We start from the raw sequence: 18,309 nt of genomic DNA, 5'->3' as shown, positions 1-18,309 counted from the left end.
TTTTCCTGTATTTATATAATTAAATATTTAGGTAATTTTATAATATATCATTTATACAAAATATTCATATCATTTACATAATCACATCAAATTGTGTTGTACATAGTTGGTTAATAGTCAAGCGACATTTGAGTTATTTCTAGTTTTTGGCAATTACAAAGACAGCTGCAATAAACGTTCCCATTTATATAGCTATAGATTGTTGTGTTTTACACATTTTTATACAATCACTGCCATTCTATTTAATCTGTAGAATAGCATTAAATAGAAAGCCCAGAGAACGATGGACACATATGATTAACTGATTTCAACAAGTATGACAAAGCCATTCAATGGTAAAGTGTAGTCACTCAGCAAGTAGTTTTAACACAAATGGCTATTTTTATGTAAAACAACTCTCAATTTCACCTTGCATCATACAAAGTTAACTTGCAATAAATCATAAAACTGAATATCAGACTTAAGGTTATAAAAGTTATAAAATTATATAGAGCTATTCTCACTAGCACTTGGTGAAAATGTAGAGCAATTGGAACACTTATACACTAATTGTTGGAATGCAAATTGGTATAGACATTTAAGAAATATTTGCTTATTTATCATTTGGCCCTCTAATAATCTGGTGTAGATCAAATTGTAAAGGGGAAATAAAGTATGTGTTCACGCATGCACACAAATAACTTTGGGAAATTTTATTGAGATTAATTTGTAATTGCCAAATCAACTGTAGACTGAGTAAGCACGCTGTGAAATGCCATATATTGGAATGTTACCCAGCAACAGCATGCAAGTAACTAATGATGTATGTCACATCATGGATGAACAACAAATGCATGGTAAGTGAAAAAGCCAGATACAAAAGGCTATAAATGACCAAGTGAACTGAACAGACAATTCTCAAATGAAGAAGTATAACTGGCCAATAAACAGGAAGAAATGCTCTATATCCTTGGTCTTAAAGGAAATGCAAATCAAAATGACACTGAGATTGCACCTCTCTCTACTCAGAATGGCTATCATCAATAACACATACAACAACAAATGATGATGAGAATTCAGGGGAAAAGGAACCTTAATCCACTGTTGGTAGAAATGTAAATTAGTGCAGCCGTTATGGAAAACAGTATGGAAGTTCCTCTAAAATTAAAAAGAGAATTTGCATGACCCAGCAATACCACTCCTAGTCATATATCCAAAGGAATATAAATCAGGATTCAACAGAGCCTCTTAGACACCCATGTTTATTGCAATACTATTAACAGTGGCCAATCTTTTGAAAAACACAGACAGCCTACTACTGATAAATGGATTAAGAAAATGTAGTATCTATGCACAATGGACTATTATTCAATCATAAAGAAGAATGAAATTATGTTGTTTGCAGGAAAATGGATGGACCTAGAGATTATCATGTTAAGTGAAATAAGTCAGAAGGAGACAAAGGTAGCAAGTTTTCCCTCATATGAGGGATCTAGACCTAAATGATAAATGTATATATAAATACATATGCAATCATACATGTATATACAAGTACATATATATGTGTGTATATATATGGAGAAAGAGAGAGAGAAGAGTGGTCTGTCAGAGGAGACTGGGAAAAGCAGAAGAGGAAAAGAAAATGATAGTGAATAATATCAAAATACATTGCAGCTATGTATAAAGATAGCATGACAAAATACACTGAAAGCTGTTGAATAATAGGGGCACAGGGTGATAGGGGAAGAGTAGGTAATAGAAGGAGTTAACCTGATTGACATGATATATACATGTGAGAAATACCATGACAAAACGCCACTTAACAATCAATAAACACTTGAGAAAATGAATGACAGGAAGGTAAAACAGGTCCTGTCCATGCGTGGGTGCCAGTGGGAAGGCAAATGGAGAGGGTGAGGAGGGTGTATCATTGATGTACTTTGCATATGGATATGGAAACAGAACAATGAGACCTGTTGAAATTGTTCCAAGGAGGAGGGGGATGAGGGAGAATGATGGAGGGGTGAAGCTAATTAAAATATATTGTAAGGACTAATGTAAATATCACAATGAATTCTCCCCCCCATACAATGAATATATGCTAATAAAAATGTAAAAACAAATAAATAACTGTTTAAAAAGCTATAAATTATACTACTCCATTGATATGATGTACTGGGAACGCCACTACTATAAGGATATAAAAGAGAGCAATTGTAGCCAGGGGACGAATGGAGAGAAAATAGGGTGACAACTAAAGGGCATGTGAAAACTATTCAGGATGACACAAATGCTCTCTTTTCATTTTGATAGTGGTTGCATGACTATGTGAATTTTTAAACATCATAGAACTCTCCAAGCATGGTGGCTCATGGTTGTAATCTCAGGAGGAAATATGGAAGGATAGGGGCTCGAGTTCAGCCCTGGACAAACCATTTCTCAATTAGAGAGATCTCATCTTTACCAATTAAAAAGTTTGGTTTGGTGTTACACATCTGTTATCCCAAATAGATGGAAAGTATCTTGGTCTAGGCTGGCCTGGCAAAAACCTGAGACCCTGCTCAAAAAATACCTAAAGCAAATAGGGCTGGAGGCATAGCTCAATTGATGAGAGCACCTGCCGAGCAAGTACAAAGCCCGGAGTTCAAATTGCAGCGCCAAAAACAAATCAGAATTTGTACTTAGAAGATAGTTCTATTGTATGTAAAGTTTCACCAAATATACCTTACTTTTTGGTGGTTTTATACATATTAATGAGAGCGTTATTCCTACATGCATTCTGTCTTTAACACTTTTTTAAATGTGTATTTTTTTACAAATTCAGCTTTGAACTATTTGTTAAGGCATAAAATTAAGTTCAATTTTATTGCCTTCATTAAATTCTCACACATGTACTGAGCTGTAACATTAATTCTAATATTTATAAATACTTAGAGTTTATTTGTGCACAGTTATCTCATGAATGGATCATAAATATTTTGTTTAATCTTTAAAAAATACTCAGAAAATAATGTTAATAGATCTCACATCACTCAAGTCTACTAAACCTGCAGTGGCAGAACTACAACATCAACAATTCTCTTTTTTTTTTTTCTGGCAGTGCTGGGGTTTGAACTCAGGGCTTCACACTTTCTAGGCAGGTGCTCTACCTCTTGAGCTGCTTCATCAGACAATGCTCTTTTGAATACAACCCCGAATTTATTATTGAATCATTACTTACTTTTATAATTTTATAATTTTCTTTAATTATTTCATTTAAGATATTTATTTTGGATGTATTTTGTTTGTAAGGCTACAGTGGATATATATTGTTTGTGCCATCCAGCATTATTTTCAGTTTTAAAATGATTGGTTCTCAATTTTCAGCAAGAAAAAGAAAATCTATGGATTTAGGTGGTACTGATACATTCACATCTTATCAGAAACCCAGATTCCCTGTACAGTTAATTGTTTAGGGATAAACAAATGATTGATACACATCTTATAATTTAACTCTCAAATTTTTCCCTGGATTTGTTTGGAAGGAGGAGTGATCATTCTATAGGCTTGAAGGGTCACAGAAGATAAGCCTGATATTTCCAGGGACTGCTGTATAGTGAGAGATCCTACTTGAGAAGAAAGCCAGCACACAGGAAAGCAGAATGGAGACAAAATTGTGGTAGCATCTCTGGTTCAATTTTCCCAAAAGCCATATGGGTCCCCAGAATGATCAGTTATGTGAAACAATAAAATAACTTTTTTGTTGGAACCAGTTTCAGTGTGAGAACATCCCCTGATTTACTGAGGCACAAAGTGGAATAATGGTCTGGAAGTACAACAGTCTCATAGCTAAAGCGTGCCCTCAAGGACTCACAGAAATAGAAAGGAATATGCATAAATTTGTTATAATAGTAACTTTTCTATGTTGCCTTAATTGATTACCTCACTTAAACTAATTATCTCACATTTGAAAACATTAATAAGAATAAATTCAGTTGAATAAATATAAATCATTTCTTCATGCAAGCCAAGAAGTTAATAGTACTTTGCATTAGAGCAAATGGAGAGGAAAAATTTTGAAGAAGATGATTTCAGTAAACATACTCAGTCCTAAATAGTCTTATATCTGATTTAATGTCATAGGTAGCTTTTGGACTTACCTTATTTCAAAAATTTAGATTCTTTAATCACTCTAAGTTTAAAGATCAGATGAGTAATATGTGATTTGAAACATCTGCAGAAAAAAGTACATGAAAATGAATTCCAGATCTACTATCACTAGCTGGGAATAAAACGAAGGACCCCGAAAGACTTGTCCAATTAAAGATCTGGTCATTGTTATCTGATCTCTGGCATGTCTATTAATCTAACTGTTGTTCAATAAAAACTGAAGAAATAGCCAGGTGCCGGTAACTCACGCCTATAATCCTAGCTACTCAGGAGGCAGAGATCAAGAGGATTGGTGTTCAAAGCCATCCTGGGCAAATAGCTTACGAAATATAAAAAATGGCTGGAAGAGTGACTCAAGTAATAGAGCACATGCCTAGCAAGCATGAAGCCCTGAGTCCAAACCCCAGTACCACACAAACACACACAAACCTGAAGAAATCAATATTAGAATCTGTATTATTGAAAATATTGCTAAGATTTTTTTTGGTGGTACTGAGGTTTGAACTCAGGGCTTCATGCTTGCCAGGTAGGCACTTTACCACTTGAACCACACCCCAGTCCAGTAACTAACATTTTCAGAAATGCAGTAAGTTGGAAAACAGTCAAAATTGACAGACCATTTAAACTAAATGATGTTTTATGAACACTTTTTGCCTACAAGTCTAGCTGAATGTTAATATTTAGAAAATATCTGTGTGAAATGTTGAAAGAAATTTAATAACATTAATAAAGTTAAATCATGACATCTTATGCCCATAAATACTTATACAATGTCATTCTATAATAAAAGCACAGTGGTAAGCCACCAAATATCAAGTATGTCTTTGATAAATACTTTTAAAGAATTACATTAAACCTATAGAATAATTTAGAGAGAATTGGCATCTCTATTTTGTTGTGCATTATAATTCACGAACATGGTATATTTCTTCATTTATCTAGCTCTTCTTTTGTTTCTTTCATTAGCATTTTATAATTTTAGGATACAAATCCTCTATGTTTAATGAGATTTATGCATAAGAATTTCTCTGTTTTGAGTAATTGTCATTGGTACCATTTTAAATTTTGATTTTCAGGTTGGTTTTTAGTATGTAAAAATGTAATTGATTTTTGTGTCTTGCTCACAAAATCCTGCAATCTTACTGAACTCACTTAATAATTCTATGATTTAAAAAAATAGAATAGTGATCACCAGGAATTAGAAAGAGGGTAGCATGAATAGTGAGAGGCTGGATTTGGTCAGGACACACAATATGCATGTATTGAAATAGCACATGGAATACCTGTAATATGTAAAATTGATACATGCTGATCAAAAATGAAAAAAGGAAATATTGTATGTATGCAATGGCATACAATACAGTCTTATAAAAGAAAAATTCTGTCATTTGTGGAAAAGTGGCTTCTTTGGGATTTTTCAATGTAGACAATCACCATATATAAACAGGGACAATTTTGTCTTTTTTCAAATATGTATGTGTTTTCTTGCAAGGACTAGAACTTTCAGGTGAAAAGAATAGTGAAAAATAGACACTTACCTTGTCCCAATCTTTAAGAGAAAGTATTCAGTCTTCTACATTTAGATATGATACTAGCTAGAAAATTTCTATAAATATTCTTGATTAACTTGAAGTAACTATTCATTTCTAACATACTGAGAGTTTTTATTATGAATTAATGTCAGATGTTGTCAAATGCTTTTTCTGTGTCAGTTGTGATATTTACTTTTTAGTTTGTCAATATGATGAATTAAGCTGATTGATTTTAAGTGTTAAGCCAGCTTTGTATATCTAGAAAAGATTTTATACATTGTGGGGATTCAGTTTTCTAATGTTTTGTTAAGGACTTTTATAACTATGCTCATGAGAGATATTGGTCTGTAGGGAATTTCCCCTTCTTTTATTTTTATTTTGTGCCATATTATCTGGTTTTGTGAACATATTAACAGCAGCCTTGTAAAGTGTGTTGAAAAATGTTCTCTTTCTTAAATTCCAGATGAGATTGTGTGAAATTGGTATCTTTAAATGTTTGGTAGTGTACTTCAATGAAAACATCTGGATCTGGTTTTTTGGGGTAACTTTAATTTTTGTTTATTTTATTTATTATAAAATTTAAACATTCTGCTACTGAGCATTGAACCTGCCATCTGGTACATGCAAGCCAAGTACCCTACTATTGAATTATCCTTCCAATCTCTGGGGAAGTATTTAAATTGCAGGTTCAATTTTTTTAAAGGTTTAAGGCTAGTTAGAGTGACTGATGCATTCTGACTTGGTAGCTTGTGGTTTTAAAGGAATTTTTGTATTTCCTCTAAATTTTAATTATACTAGCAAAATTATAATATTTTCTTACTTTCATTTTGATGGCCACAAAGTGTATAGTGGCAGCTCCTGTTTCATTCTTAATACTGACACCTTATGACTTCACTAGTTATTTTCTTGGTCAGTGTTTCTAGATATTTATAAATTTTACTGCATTTTTTCCCAAAGAACCATTGCAAAATTCCATTGATTTTCTATATTATTTTTTCTGGTTATCAATTGCACTAATTACTACTTGCATATTTGTTATTTCTTCCTTCTTCTTGCTTCTGCTATGTTTTATTCTATTTTCCAACTTCTTGAGGTAAGAACTTAGATTATAGATTTGAAGCTTTAGCTTCAAAAATTTTGATATGTTGTATATTAGTTTGTATTTAGTTCTATGTTTTATTTCTTTTGACCCATGTTGTTATTTAAGCAACTTCCCAAGTGTGAATATTTTTATGTTGTCTTTTTGTTAATAATTATGGTTTGGTTCACTGTGTTCTTAGAATAATATTTTGCAAATTCTGAGTTCTTTTTATATGGGGTAGGTAGGTAGGAAAGGAATAATAATATCACTAAGGTGCAAGGGAACAGATACAACACTCTATCCCAGTACATTTCTCAAAACATCCTACTCCACCATTGTTCTGAAATAATTGTTGAGTAATGCCAAGGCTACTTCTTGGTATGGCAGCCAAAAGTCCCCATAATGGCCCCAACAAGGACTTTCCCAACCCTAGAGTTTAACCAGAGGGCTCATTTACATCTCATTATGGTTGCAGTTTCATGAAGCCACCTCCCTTCAAATTACTATCTTGGCTCTAAGGGCAGCTGATTAAGTAAACCACTCCCCCATTCCCTGGTTCTTGTAAATGCCCTCCTATTTCTTGGAAAACTCCACAATTATGAATATATCTTTTCATATCATTAGCATAATTATTAAACCCTATCCATAAAAGTGCTTAAGACTGGGCACTTGGGGCTCTTGACTACTCAGTGAAGCTGCCTGCTCTCAGTTTCTTTCGTGGATTTCTACCACTTCATGCTCACTTATGCTTTAAAACGACCCAGCTTTTGCTTAAATAAATCTGTTTTGTTAAATACTCCTCAATGTGTTCACCCTGAATTATTTCTTCAGAGATACTGAGGACTTGTTACCCATTTCCTCTGACACTGTAAATTTATTGAAATTTGTCATATGGCCCAGGATATACTCTACCTTGGTGAAGACTCTATAGATGCTTGAAACAGATGTTCATTCTAATGTCGTTATTACATACTTTTGAGTAACTACTAATTTTAAATAATATGTGGGAATGTATGCATAAGGCCTATTCTCTACACTCAAGTAGTTAATAAATTAGTCCAAGAAAATCTGGGAGTATTAAAGAATAATTATATAATAAGAAGAACCAGAGATTGCTAGTTGATTGGGTTGACAAAGATTTTATAGAAAGGATAACAATAAATGATGGGTAAAGGTCCAAAATCTGAAATTTGAAGGAAAGATAACTTGATTAGGCTTAGGTGAGGCAAGGAGGCTGAAAGAAGGGACAGGGAAAGCATTTGGTTTCCTACCTTTTTTAGAATATGAATTTCTACTAATCACATGTTATGTCCCCCTCCAAATTCATTCTTTAAACCTCTATGTTTAGATTTTTAAGAAACTTCCAAATGTTTTTCCAGAGTGGTTGCACCAGCTTGCATTCCCACCAGCAGTATACGAGGGTTCCTTTCTCCCCACGTCCTCACCAACACCTACTGGTGGTGGTGTTTTTTGATGATGGTTATTCTAACAGGGGTGAGGTGGAATCTTAGTGTGGTTTTGGTTTGCATTTCCTTTATGGCTAGAGATGGTGAGCATTTTTTCATGTGTTCTTTGGCCATTTGAATTTCTTCTTTTGAGAAAGTTCTGTATAGTTCAGTCGTCCATTTCTTAATTGGCTCATTGATTTTAGAAGAGTTTAGCTTCTTAAATTCCCTGTATATTCTGTATCAGTCCTTTGTCTGACATATAGCTAACAAATATTTTCTCCCACTAAGGGCAGTCTCTTCAGTTTAGAGACCATTTCTTTTGTTGTGCAGAAGCTTTTTAATTTTATGAAGTCCCATTTGTCCATCCTTTCTCTTAGTTACTGAGCTGCTGGGATTCTATTGAGGAAGTCCTTGCCTATACCTATTAGTTCCGGAGTGTTTCCTGCTCCTTCCTGTACTAACTTTAGAGTTTCAGATCTGCTATTAAGGTCCTTCATCCATTTTGAGTTGATAGTAGTACAGGGTGATAGACATAGATCTAGTTTCAGTTTCTTGCAGATGGATAACCACTTTTCCCAGCAACAGTAGACCTGCCATATGATCCAGCAATCCCAATCCTGGGGATATACCCAAAGGAATGCAACACAGGTTACTCCAGAGGCACCTGCACATCCATGTTTATTGCAGCACTATTCATAATAACCAAGTTATAGAAACAGCCAAGATGCCCCACTACTGATGAATGGATCAAGAAAATATGGTATTTATATACAATGGAATTTTACTCAGCCACGAAGAAGAATGAAGTCTGTCATTTGCAGGTAAATGGATGGAACTGGAGAACATCATTCTGAGCAAGGTTAGCCTGGCTCAGAAGACCAAAAATCATATGTTCTCCCTCATAAGCAGACTTTAGATCTAGGGCAAATACAGCAATGTGGTTTGACTTGGATCACATGACAAGGGGAGAGCACATATGAGAGATATGGGAATAGGCAGAAAACTGAAAACATGAAAGCATTTGATGTCCCCACTCCAGAGGAACTAATACAGAAACCTTAAAGCGACAGATGTTAACATGAGAAGGGGATCCAGAACCAGTGTAAAGATCAGTTAGAGATGAATGAACTTGGGTTGTAACACATTTGTACATGAAAGCAATGCTAGGAATCTCTCTATATATCTATCCTTAACTCAACTAGCAAAAACGCTTTGTCTTCCTTATTATGCTTATGTCTTCTCTTCAACAAAATTAGAGATAAGGGCAGAAGAGGTTCTGCCTGGAAGTAAGGAGGGGGAAGGTAGGAGAGGAGGTGAGAAGTGGGGAGGGGGCGGGGGGGATAAATGATCCAAACAATGTATGCATATGTGAATAAATGAATAATAGAAATTTAAAAAAAACTCTCTCAATGTGATGTTAGTAGTAAGAGATAGGGCCTTTGGGAGGAAATTAGATTTAGAAGAGACCATAGGGTGGAATTACCATGATAGTATTAGTCTCCTTCCCCTCCCCTCTGCTCCACTCCCCTCCTCTCCTTTTCTTTCTTCTCTTCTTCTCTCCTCTCCTCTCCTCTCCTCTCCTCTCCTCTCCTCTCCTCTCCTCTCCTCTCCTCTTCTTCTCTCTCTCTGTCCTTCTCCCTGATACAGCAAGAAGGAAGCTGCTAAAAGCCAAACCCAACTCATGGGCACCTTCAGCTCAGATTTCCCAGTCTCTAAAACTGAGCAAATAAATGTGTTTCTTAAGCCACCCTGTCTACAGTGTTTTCTTACAAGGATCTGAGCTATAATTTTTTTTTTGCTTTAATTAGGATCTAACAGAAACATGGGCTGTTGATATAAAAGGTTGAGTTCAGATCTTGTGCCACCTATACTTTGTTTTTCTCCCAGGCCAGCTCTCTTCTAAAGGTCTATGATTAACAATTTGGAAATATTAGAATTAGGAATTGGGGTATTGAGGAATCTAGGTTTGTGAAAGTTTCACAGCAATAAACTGATTTCCATTTGAAACAAAGAAGAAGGGCCTGCTACAAACTACACAAACTATGAGATGCCAGAAAAGGTAAGAACTCAAAATGTAAGCATTTAAGTTAAAGGACCAAAACATTTCCTTTTGATAAACACAAAGACAAAGCACAATTCTGAAGACTAAACATGTACTGAAAATTATGAAACATACTAATCATGTAATTTATCCTACCAGGGCAAACAAACTGAAATATGAGGAAGTATTAGGATTACTTATGGCAGGTAGGAAAACTGAAAAAGGTGAATATTTTATATCAAGTGGTCAAAATAAAATGTATTTTATTTTGCATGCATTTTATTTATCTATTATTCAGATTAATACCAGAAAATGGGGTTAGTGACATATGAATAATTTGACTAGTTAGAGGTGAAATTTTTTTATTTTAATCCAGGTTCTTGCCTCCATAATTTATGCATTTTCTTTTAAGACCTAAAGCCCAGCTTTCTGATCATAATGAAAATTATGAAATGGTAAAAGTGTATGTGTATGTTAGGATTCCAAAGAGGTTAACTATATGTTTTCTAAGGTTTTTACCTAAATATTCTGGTTTGCCTCCTATCCCTCCATTCTCTGAGATACCTCACTATCTTTATAATAAATTTTTATTTTGTCTTACACTAGATTATATTCTTTTTTTGTCTTTGCAACTCAAAGATTTCTAATAGTGTTTATCTTTTCATCAACATTGATTTTCTTTGCTTCTTTGGAAATTTTAATTCATATGTTTTTCCCTGATATAATAGCTCAGATAATGATTCACCTTTTGCTCTCTAATACTGTGTAAGATTTAAAGGGAGAATTTCTACAAAATATATTGAGATTTTTAATGGCTTGCAGTGCAAATGTCAGCATAATAATAAAATGGTCAGCAAAACACCTCCTCCAGTAAATATATTTTATAAGCCTTTCAGTGTTCTCCCTTGCACTGTTTCCTGTAATCTTAAATCTTTAATTATAAATGACTTTAATTATAGTCCACTTTTTAAAATGCAGAAAGTAATGAAATATGAATCCCATTATTGACCATTTAAATGAATTCAGAACTTAACAATGAGTATGAAATATGTAAATAACAGACAGGTTCCAATGTAACAAAAAATGCAACAGTGAACCACAGAAGCAGGTGTACCTCAATTACACTTAAATAAACATTGCATAATGTATTGCTTAATATTAATTTATGTTTTGAGTAGCTTATACAGTGACAGAAAGCCCAGGGAACAATTTGACATAGCCTGAGCTATCTTCAGGAAAGACCAAAACTGGATTATATGGCCCTAGGAATCTAGAAGGAACATAAAAAGAATATCTGACTCAAACTGTTGCTTTGAAGTAGTTATGGTATTAATAGCCTTTTAATTTTTTTTACATATGAACAACTGTGATATGAAAATATAAGAGTATAAAATGACTCTATTTTTCAAAAATGAAATCATAGCAGAAATCTATTATTCATCTACTGATTCAAATATTTGTGTAGTAAATAATTATTTGGTGAATATTTATTATGTGCTAATCACTGCAGTTTGTTATGGATTAGAGAATACTGAGCCTCATCATTTTTATTTAACATTTTTTATTTTTTCTGTATATTATTTTAAAATAATGTTTCCATCTCCTTTATTTACTAATGTTTAAATGACTCATGGATTAATAGTTTATAACTCCTTGTTATTATTACTTATTTTTAGGCTCAAGCTTTCATCAATGTGCTCAATGGAAACCCATTAAAATTCAATTTTACTTTTCATTTTTGCATGTAATCATCATTTAAGAACATTCTTACTACAGTCATAGTAAATTGTTTCAGGACTATTCTGAGTATATCTAGACAACTCTAAAATTAGTCATTCTGGGATTCTTGACACTTTTAAGTGGGTAATATAGGATTTAATTCTGAGTGATGATAGCTACACTCATTGTCATGTATCTTTTAAAAAAATCCAACATCACGTCTATGTTAGATTCATAACATGATTTTAGTCTTGAGTAAGAATCAGAAAAGCCCAAATTAAGAGATATTCTACAAAATAAACAATTCACATTCTTTAAATGTAATGAAAAAAAGGGAAAGGCTTGAACTCTTATACTAAAGAAAAACAAAGAAACAGAATAAATCATTGTAACATGATCCTGATTATATCCTTCCACAGGGAAAAAAATCAATAGTACACAACTGATTTAAACATAATTGTGATTAGTGCTGACATGGAAAGATAGAAAATATAGTTTTCTCAGTATAATAAAATAGAAAAGAAAATAGAAGAAATGCAAAATATTTACTATATTGGAATTTCCTGAAAGTCTGTTATGATGTAGTAAATATTAATTTTAAAGAAAGAGAACACAAGTTTAATTCCCAGTCCTATCAAATACTAGTTCCTCAATATTACTAAGTCACTTAATTACATTGACAGTCACTTACTCTGAATAAGACAATGATCTGAATATGTTTTTAAAGCTCTAAAGCATTTAACAACTGATAATCATTGCTAATCCTAGATCACTATACATTTTTTAAAAATTTTGGTTCAATTCTGGCATCCTGAGGTCACAGTTCACAAAGTTACCCAGATTAACTCCTCTTCTCCCAAAGTTACTGTAAATATCTTCTTCTGGGCTTTGCTGCCCCATAAAGTATATAAAGTTGGCTTTATATCATAAAATAAATTGTAAGCAGCTTGATGACAAAGAGTACATTTTCATTATCTTCATATCTTCATAGAACAAATCATAATACTAGAAAAAAAAGATGAATTCAGTAATTCCTGAGGGAATTATGAACTTGGATCTCTAGGAAAAGACAATGAATCTGATTTTCAAATTTCTCATTATACTGTCTTAGGAAAAGTCAACATACTGCTCTTGTTTCTGCCTTGTTACGTACACCATGACACCTTAATGACTCTTGTTAGTCAATAAAAGCAGTGCCCTTGGATGTGCTTAATAAGTGTAATATGTCAACTTTATTAGTTTTCTAGGGCTGTCATAACAAGCTATTATAATCTGAGAGGCTTAAAACAACAAAATTAATAAATACCAATCTTCACATGGTTCCAGAACCCAGAAATCCAAGACAAAAATGTCAGCAGAGTTGATTCCTTCTGAAGACTTTGAGAGTCAGTGTGTTCCATGGTTCCCTCGTAACTTCTGGTAGCTTTAACAATGCCTTTTTACATCACTACAATCTCTATTTTCATCCTCATATGATTTTCCCTGTGTCTTTTTGTGTGTTTGTGTCTTTCTTCTGTCTCTTTATAAGGACATGTCATTTGGTTTAGACTATCCTTAAAAAGAGAAAGAGAGGAGTTTTCTTATTTCCTTTCATGCATTAGTGCTTAGCTAATGATGACAGTGTTCTGGTACTTTGAGGAAGTTGATATGGTACCCAAGGCCTTTGGCAGCAGTACTCCATACATAGTTATATTGATGATAATAGCTGATGTCTGACTCTATGTATGAGCAAAAGTTGATGCAATTGATGAAAGTAGGTAGTGGCAAGTTTTGGAACTACTTCACATATTGTCCACCAGAAGAACTGGTGGTAGTAGACCTATACAAATTTATTGGCACAGTATCTATTTGCAACAGCCCAAGGGATTGGAGGAAATAAAATCTGAGGAGGAAATCAATGAAAGACACCAGATGGGTAAAACACACCCTAGGGAATCTTTAGAAATAACTAAGAAGATCATAAACCCAGCCATTCCTGGTATAAATTGGTCAGAAAATATGACTACATTTTTTTCCAGTTTAGACCAATGATAACAGAAGTTTAAGTTTAGAAGCTTCTCAAAAGTTGCTTAGGCATAAAATTTCCAAATTTCTTTTGAAGTTATTAGGATCTCTAAATTCAGTGGGTCTGGACAATGTACTGCAAGAATTATTTGCTTATAGTAAGTAAGGTATGTACCCAAACACATACGTACCCTATTACCCAGATTTTGTGACTGTCATTTTAAGTGGCAAAAGAGATGCTGCATATATAATAATGGATAGGAATTTTAAAATAGGAAGATTATTCTGGAGTAACTAGTTGGGTTCAACTTAATCACATAAGCCCACAAATGCATAGTAATATTTTGTCCTTCTCTTCAAAAGTAGTCTAAAACATTCATATTCATTTTTCTTTTAGGCATGCAATTAACTGCACATTTCTGATCATCAGACAATAAGATATTGTACTCAACTGCCTCCTTCTCTAGACCCACTCTTACTTCAAGGTCTTGAATGGTCCTTCCAAGGTCGAACTGTTGTGTCACTAGTTTTCTCTCTAGATTATGTCCACACCTATTTTCTGAACCAAAATGCTCAGTTATGCCTCCATATATATTGAAATGTTGGTAGACATTATACTTCAATGATACGTTAAAATAAAATAGTAAACATCAATTGGAAAAATAAGCTGATGATTATAAAACCCAAATTAAAGAGAATAAAATACTTGTTCAATATATCTAAAATTTTTACCACTGCAGGAAAAATTTTATCCACACTAGATTATTAGTGTATTCTACAGGTAAAAATGTCCAGAAAATACAGTATTTATATTATATATATATGTATGTATATACACATATATATATATTCCTTTCCTAAAAGGAGTTCCAATCAGAAATATATTAAACAAGTTCTTAAATATCTTATTCAATGACATTTTTTACCATGTTTTCTTTATGTGATTTCTTTTCAAGCTTCCGTTAGTGTTGCCTTACTTTATTTCATATCTCATGTTCAAATTATTAACACTGTGGAAAAGTTGAAGCCAGTAGGAAAGGAAAGTAGTCATCATGCAAAGCTTTTACCTCTGCTGTCATGAAGACAATACGTCTGAAAAGAAAGACCTATTACCAAGGAGACATCAAATCACCCAGATAACAGACCTGCACGCCAGAACCCACACGTCAGATTAGGTGACAAAACAAACTGCTGAGATTTACTAATGCAGTCTTTTCTTTCAGCATTTAGTTAGGCTAATATTCATTCTTTTCCTTTTATATTCCATTTTTCAGTTTCCTTTAAGAAATAAGTAATAGATACCTGGATGGAATGAGGGATTTTTTTTTTAATCTGTGTCTTTATAACAATGTGAGTACTCATTTGACTACAATATTGAGTTGCTATTGCATAAAGAATACTAAGTATAATAATGGTAGTTACCCAGAGCCCTGATAAATAATTTGTGGTGCTAAGTGTGAAATGTAAATGTGTTGTTCTTCATTCAAAAAACAAGGGGCAGGGGAGGGAAGTATGGCTCAAGTACCTGCCTACCAAACACAAGGCCCTAAGTTCAAACCCCAGTAACACCAAAAAAAAAATTTGCAATGGGAATGTAAAAGTACTAGTATTTTCCTTACTGTCACAGTTTTTATCTTAATATATCATGGCATTTTTATTTTGATATTATGTCATTCTACACAAATAAAAGTTAAAGCTTCTTTTAGGATACATTTTACTCTGCATCATTATATTGTGTAATGCTAATTTTAATGCAAATATAAAAGTTCTTAAATTGTATGTGGAACAACTCAAATTTGCAATTAATATTTTGTAAATTTGTGCATTCATAAATATTCCATTCTTCCCAGAACAGAGGAATTGTCCATAAAACTAGCCTAATAGATTTTACTTCATTTCTTGGTACTTGTACATTCTACTAACACTTTACTTTCAGCTTACTGATGAGTAAGGAAAAAATGGTGAATAATGGGTGGTCCTATATTATCATTTCCTTCTGTGGCACTATTTTTAATGCAAAAGATCAGCTAATACAGGAAAGTAATGAGCAATAAAGGATGTTGTCTAGTTCCTTGATCATTCATGCTTCTTAGAACACATTTGTAGTACCTTCTTCTATATTCAAAGCAAGTTTTGGTTGGGTTAAAAAGCTATGCTTCTTTGCAGTAGTAAGAATCACAGTTCCTCAACTGTAGACATAGTCTGCATCTTGGATGAACTTTGAGTACCCCAGGCATATTGGGTCCACAAGAATTTTTTGCTCAAGGAACACCAATATTCTATGAGAATGGAAAAGAGGACACATACATTTTGTGCAGACTATTGTTCCATTTGGATACCACTTATAAGCCATAATTTCAAAATTCATATAGTCTATGAAGACTACTAAGACTTTCAAGAAGGACTTTCAGCAAAGGATTAAACCAAGCATTGGGCCCTTCTGAGCTTGAGATACTGTTTGTGTGCATACTGTACATTTTCATAAACCATTTAATGACCATTTATTGAAAGCCTCCATATGCCCAGTGCTTTTGTGCATTTTCTTTTCTAATCATGACGTGGATATTAGCCTGTTTTTATAGAGGATAAAGTGAATAATCAAAAGTAATTGATCAGGCTTTACAGTGCTAGAAAGATGGCAGAGTTGGACATCAGCATCAGTGCCAGGTGGATCACTGCTGGCAGGAAGAATCTCATAATAATAACAGTGATATTTCATCAAGCCTACTTCTCAGATTTCTTCCATTTGTGTGTGGTGGTTGTTCAGGAATATTTTGCCTTGAAAACAGAAGCAAGTACTCCCATGGTTGTCTAGAAGCAGTGGTAACCAATGAGAGACTGAAGACAGATAAACATAAATCTTACCCAGGCTCATTCAAGGACTGTGCTGAAAAAGAGCTTGTGGCAGGTAGATGTCCTGAATTTGAGAAGAATTTTTGCTACGACACCATCATCAGTCAGATCCTGAGTGTGAAAGCTGAAAAATTCAAATCCTTGGATGACCACCACACAGAAGCTTATTAAAAACATCAACCAAGATGCCCCACTATTGATGAATGGATCAAGAAAATGTGGTACTTGTACATAATGGAATTTTACTCAGCCATGAAGAAGAATGAAATTTTATCATTTGCAGGTAAATGGGTGGAACTAGAGAACATCATTCTGAGCGAAGTCAGCCAAGCTCAGAAGACCAAAAATTGTATGTTCTCCCTCATATGCAGACTTCAGACCTAGGGCAAATGCAGCAATGTGATTGGACTGGGACCACATGACAAGGGGAGAGCACATATGGGTGATATAGAAATAGGTAGAAAACCCAAAACATGAAAGCGGTTGTTATCCCCACTCCAGAGGAGCTAATACAGAAACCTTAAAGCTACAGAGGTTATCATGAGAAGAGGATTAGTAACCAGGGTAAAGATCAGTTAGAGATGAATCAACATGGATCATAACACGTGTACACAAAAGCAATGCTAGGAATATTTCTGGATAGCTATCCTTAACTCAACTAGCAAAAACACTTTGTCTTCCTTATTATACTTGTCTCTTTTCTTTAATAAAACTAATGATAAAGGCAGAACAGGACCTGCCTGGAACTGAGGGGGGAAGGGAGGATAGGAAAGTGGAAGGTGGAAAGGGGGAGATATGGGGGAGGGAGCAGGGGGGAGAAATCACCCAAACCATGTATGCACATGTGAATAAATGAATAAGAAAAATCATTGATTTCAAGGCAGAAGAGACAGGCAGTAAACAATAGAAAGGAGCAAAAAATGGTGAAACAGTGTCTAAGGCTGTATTGGTAAAATTAAAGATGCATGTCAATGGGGATAAGTATTGCCACAAGGTGTCTTCCATAAGCAGCATATAGACAGACTTTATTTTTTAATACAGCTTGATAGTGTCTGTCGTTTATAGAAATTAAGGTTATGTCACAGTACTTCAGGAGAAGACTTATCTTTGGATCATCCTTTTGAAACCTGGATTTCTAAGGAGAATTGTTCTTGCACTTACTAGGCAGACACTCTATCATTTGAGCCACACCTGCTGCAGTCTTGTTTTGCTTTAGTTATTTTTTAAGTAGGGTTTCCCATATCTGCCAGAACAGACTCAGATTGTGATCCTCCCACACAGCTGGAACCACAGGTGTTGTCTCCACCCCAGTCTTACTTTTCAATTTAATCAAAATTTAATTTTTTATTAGCATAAATTAATTGTACAAAGGGGTTTTATTTACAAAATGCATATAATGTACTTTGATCAGATTCACTCCGTCTATGTTACTCTTTCTTAACTCTTCCTTTCTTTTTAAGTTTTTGGTGGTTTTGATTATGCTGTCTTCATGCATGTATCTAT

At 33.9% G+C, this 18,309-nt stretch overlaps 1 pseudogene; it reads left to right on the top strand.

Annotated features, from left to right (window-relative positions):
* The first annotated feature begins 15,005 nt into the window (after positions 1-15,005).
* LOC109678353 (AN1-type zinc finger protein 1-like) lies at positions 15,006-17,970 on the top strand (annotated as a pseudogene).
* The last annotated feature ends 339 nt before the right edge of the window (positions 17,971-18,309 follow it).

Source organism: Castor canadensis, chromosome 5 (assembly GCF_047511655.1).
Source record: "Castor canadensis chromosome 5, mCasCan1.hap1v2, whole genome shotgun sequence".
Classification (NCBI taxonomy): Eukaryota; Metazoa; Chordata; class Mammalia; order Rodentia; family Castoridae; genus Castor; species Castor canadensis.
Note: the sequence above shows the minus strand (reverse complement) of the source record. Positions and strands in the feature narration are given on the sequence as shown.